Genomic DNA, 4,787 nt, shown 5'->3' with positions numbered 1-4,787 from the left:
TTTTAAATTACAATATCAAAATAACATTGGACGATTTGACTTGAACACTTGACTTGACATTGTATGAACAATATGAAAGAACGACATGAGAGACGAGAATTTTCATTTTTGGTTAAACTAATATGACTGATTACATGACTTTTAAAAATGTATGTAAATTTAAAAATGTATCTAAAAATCATAAAATACTGCTTTTCTCAGATTTGATCATGCATAGTTTTCTGAAAGGATGTGTATTGTAGTTTTTGCTAAGGATACCATCACTTTTGCTGTTGTTCATGCTTAGGGTTTGGGATTTGATATCTTAGGGTTAAAATTTTATATTAATAAAACATTTTATTTTCTACTTACCCTGGCCAATGAGAAAATGAGTGAAACCCATATCTATAGACCAGCATATCATAGACTCAGGGGTGGGTTCTTTTGATCACCCAATACTACCTAGCAGCATGCTCGCAACTGCATAGCAACACACTAAAAACCATATTGAACACCTTAGCAACTGCATAGCAACGTCCTTGCAATCACCCAGAACATCATGATAGCTACTCTTGTACCAGCAAGCACTGCTCACACTGTCTTCATAAAATGTAAAAGCGTGACTAAACTAGTAGTTTTCTCAGAAATATAGTCATCTGAAAAATGTGTATTGCAGTTTTTCCTTTTTAATATAAAATGATACTGAAACTCCAAATTAACCCCATTTAACCGTAGTGACAGTGTTACAAAAGGAAAAACACAGATCTTGACATCCATGGCACAAAACATGGGCAAGTCTCCCCATGCATGAGTGCTTTAAATGCAGCTTCTTCTATCCAGAATTCCTTCGCTCTCTTTCATTCTCTCTCACTCATTCATTCTCTCTCACTTCTCTCTCTCTCTGTATCTCTCCTTCTTTGTATACTCCATGTGAAAAGCGCTCAGATCTGGCTTTGTGGGAGTGATTGTCACTCGTTTAATGAGCTTCTTTGCCAGGCGAGAGGCTTTGGCAGCATATGTCTCCCCAGTGCCTCTCTCGCTCCGCACCGTTCTTCGCGCTAGTGGCGGGGCTTCTCTCCCGCGTCTGCTGTGGTAGACGTTTCTTTGGATTTCCTCAGCACTCTCTGTTTTTCACGCCTGTGGGAGTAGACTGAGCAGAAGAAGAAGGTTCGTCTGTCTTTTTGGGGACGAGCGAACAAGAATGCAGCAGATTCCTGTGAGTATTTAGGCTTCTGTTTGATGAGTTTGTCTGAGATTGAAATAAAAGCAAGCCGGTAGAGGGAATAACTACTGTAGTATTGTGTGCTGTGACCCCCGCACGTGTGTTACAGAGAGCCTTTTGGAGGGACAATGAAGCAGTGTGTGATCTGCAAAATGATTTTCTTTTTATCCATTGCTTAAATATGATTTAATATTAAGTGCTACCTTGTTTATTTTTGCACTTTTTTTTTTCTTGCATGTTTCTTGTGACTAATGTCTATGTCAGATTAATTTTTATTTTTATTTGACGCTCATATTAATGTTTTGGCTTATTAGTTCTCATGTTCTGTTCTGTTACCATTTTTATAGGGGGAAAACTACTAATTCTGACCCTGGATTTTGATTCGGTCCAAAAATATATTTTTAATTATTTAAATTATTATTTTGAGGGGAAACAAGTGTTTAATTAGAAATGAACACTTTTAATAAATAATTATGATTATTTGTTCACATTCATTCTTAAGGTCTCTGTGAGACCCCAAACATAAAACCAATAAAGTCAATCTTAACAGAACATGATGGTTCAACCTATTTTTCTTGATTATCTTTATGCATTTTTCTTTTATTATTATTATGTTGGTTATTTAGTATGAGAGAGGATGCGGAAATGGTTTACCTGCTCTGTAACTTGATTCTTTAATCTTGGGGATTTTCTGTATGGATCTTTATAAGCACCTCAATGAGGTTATAAAAGTGTGTCCAATAAGCAACCTTTTTTATTTATAATTTCCTTTTTTTTATTATTTTGCAGATTTTGTCTAAATTGAAATATCTCTAAGTGGTTTGAAACTGCTCTGGAAATATCCCTTTACAACTTTGTGTTGTGTTCTGTTTCGTAACACGTTAATAAAAAGGCCAGTGGTTTATCTTAGCATTGACATGGTACAGAAATCCAGATTGTTTTAGTGCTTCCGACAGAACTGTCAAATAGCTTATTTAAAACAAGATTATCCAGATGTTACGGAACAAGTTGTAGCATGTTCTACATTAATAGCTCATATGAATCACCTTCTACACACCACAAAAGTCAATAGACACAGGTGTGCCATTGTTTGGAAAATATACAGAGGGGAATTAGTGTGGTATTTACTCTATGACAAACATTAGATATTTCTTTTTATGCCTTAGGGATAAAAAATTCTACCTACAAGAGGAAAAAAGTAAATTAGCTTTAGATTTGTCAGGGGAAGGAGATAATCTTGGGCACAAGTTCCAGTTATCTTGTCTGGCTACAACCAAGTTTCATCCTGGGAGATTGCCAACATCCGTCAGATCTGAATGAACGTAGCCAGGGCTCTTGCTGTGTCAGTTCCCACAAAATAACACTCCTGTCCCCCTGGTGTGCCTGTTTCCAATCCCCTCTACTTCAGGCCACTCAACACGGATAACAGCCTAATATGATCGCTGTCCAGGGCACATAGACTTCCACTCATCTCAAAGACTTCAAAGAAAGAGGGTAATGAAAAAAAATATTATAAAAGCTGAGACACAAAAGGGAATTTCTCACTCAGTCAGTTCCTTCTCACATGTACTTGAAATGGCACATATAGGGCCTTTTTTACGCTCTCTCTGTCTCTCTCTCTATCCCTCCCCTCCTCCCTACTTGACAACACATCTGTGATTGCCGAGCATTTGAACAATCTCTTTCATTCTTCACAGCCATCTTCTGTGACCTTAGCCGTGCGGACAATTCGTTTCTTTCTCGCTCTCAATTTGGGCTCTATGCATTTGGGCTCAACAACACATCTGTAGAACATTGCATTCTGGTCATTAACGTATTTTTAAACAGCTGAAATTGTGAAATATTGACCAGCAATGCAAGATGCCTGTATTTTAGGGTATTTGAACTTTACAGCTTACTGAGTATGTCGCTACTCAGTATAATGCATCTCTCATTATCACTTGTTTTCACTGAAAATGCCTTTCACGAGCAACATTGTTTGTTTCTTTTTCATTTGTTTTGCAGCAGACAGAAGCAAGTGCCAATCTGTATGTGTTTTGGGTTGGTAGTAAAACCAAAGAGGTAAGAACATGAACAAAACAGTGAAGCTTGTACCTTCTCTTGAGTCATTATATATTTAGAGCTGTAAACAATTGATGGTTGGGCTGGAATTGATGATGTAAATGTATCGTAATTTGGATACAACCAAACCTTGCGGAGGCAGAAGGAGGGAATCTGATCCAGGAGAGTAGTGCTGAGGACTTTGATCCATCTAAGTGACACTTGAATCTGTGTACAAAAAATATTTGTTCATTAATTCTACACGTTAAGTCATTATGCCTGTGGGTCTTTTAGGTGTTATGAGTGATGTCAATGAATCATTTACTCAATTGAAAATTGACTCACATGCTTGATCTTGAACAAACAACATGCCCTACAGACAGGGCGGGACTTAGGTCTGGTCATTAACGTATTTTTAAACAGCTGAAATTGTGAAATATTGACCAGCAATGCAAGATGCCTGTATTTTAGGGTATTTGAACTTTACAGCTTACTGAGTATGTCGCTACTCAGTATAATGCATCTCTCATTATCACTTGTTTTCACTGAAAATGCCTTTCACGAGCAACATTGTTTGTTTCTTTTTCATTTGTTTTGCAGCAGACAGAAGCAAGTGCCAATCTGTATGTGTTTTGGGTTGGTAGTAAAACCAAAGAGGTAAGAACATGAACAAAAACAGTGAAGCTTGTACCTTCTCTTGAGTCATTATATATTTAGAGCTCTCAGTAGGAGAGATCAAAACTCTGAAATAACTTTGAGCAAAAAAAAAAAAAGAGCGTTTGGGCCCTATACCTACACTACAAATGCCCTCAAATAGAACATCATTATGGAGTAACACAAAATACACAAACATATGCTTTGAGGTTCATAAATAGTACAATTAATATGCAACATGTCTAGGCTATAGTCAAAGTATAAATGTAATATTAAATATTCATTATAATATAATAAAAAGGATATGTTCTCTCAGTAGGAGAGATCAAAACTCTGAAATAACTTTGAGCAAAAAAAAAAAGAGCCAGAGATGTTGGCTTATTAGTATTATAAATGTTATTGTCGTATCTGTGTTATGTTCTCTCAGTAGGAGAGATCAAAACTCTGAAATAACTTTGAGCAAAAAAAAAAAAAGAGCCAGAGATGTTGGCTTATTAGTATTATAAATGTTATTGTCGTATCTGTGTCCTCTAATGTTAGGTTCTTATTTAAAGGGGTCATGTGATGTTGCTAAAAAGAACATTATTTTGTGTATTTGGTGTAATGAAATGTGTTCATGCGGTTTAAGGTAAAAAAAACACATTATATTTATTATTGTTTCTCCTCTATGCCCCGCCTTTCTGAAACGCGTCGATTTTTACAAAGCTCATCGGTCTGAAAAGCGAGGTGTGCTCTGATTGGCCAGCTATCTAGTGCGTTGTGATTGACCGAATACCTCAAGCAGGTAGCGGAAATGTTACACCCCTTACCATATTGTGATGCCTTGTCCCGGCCGGAGCGATGAGAGAAAAACATTAAAACCCATTATAAACTAGGCATTTGTTGCATCCAG

General features: G+C 36.7%; 1 protein-coding gene across 1 annotated transcript in view; it reads left to right on the top strand.

The window, feature by feature from the left end:
* Positions 1-994: 994 nt before the first annotated feature.
* Positions 995-4,787, top strand: part of LOC107599428 (neural cell adhesion molecule L1-like protein) — a 29,057-nt gene continuing 25,264 nt past the window's right edge. Inside the window, exon 1 of the mRNA XM_016291009.1 lies at positions 995-1,195. The gene's annotated coding sequence lies outside the window, so the exon portion shown is untranslated. The remainder of the gene's footprint in view (positions 1,196-4,787) is intronic.

This window comes from Sinocyclocheilus grahami, unplaced genomic scaffold (assembly GCF_001515645.1).
Source record: "Sinocyclocheilus grahami isolate Dianchi unplaced genomic scaffold, SAMN03320097.WGS_v1.1 scaffold266.1, whole genome shotgun sequence".
In the NCBI taxonomy this organism is placed as follows: Eukaryota; Metazoa; Chordata; class Actinopteri; order Cypriniformes; family Cyprinidae; genus Sinocyclocheilus; species Sinocyclocheilus grahami.
Note: the sequence above shows the minus strand (reverse complement) of the source record. Positions and strands in the feature narration are given on the sequence as shown.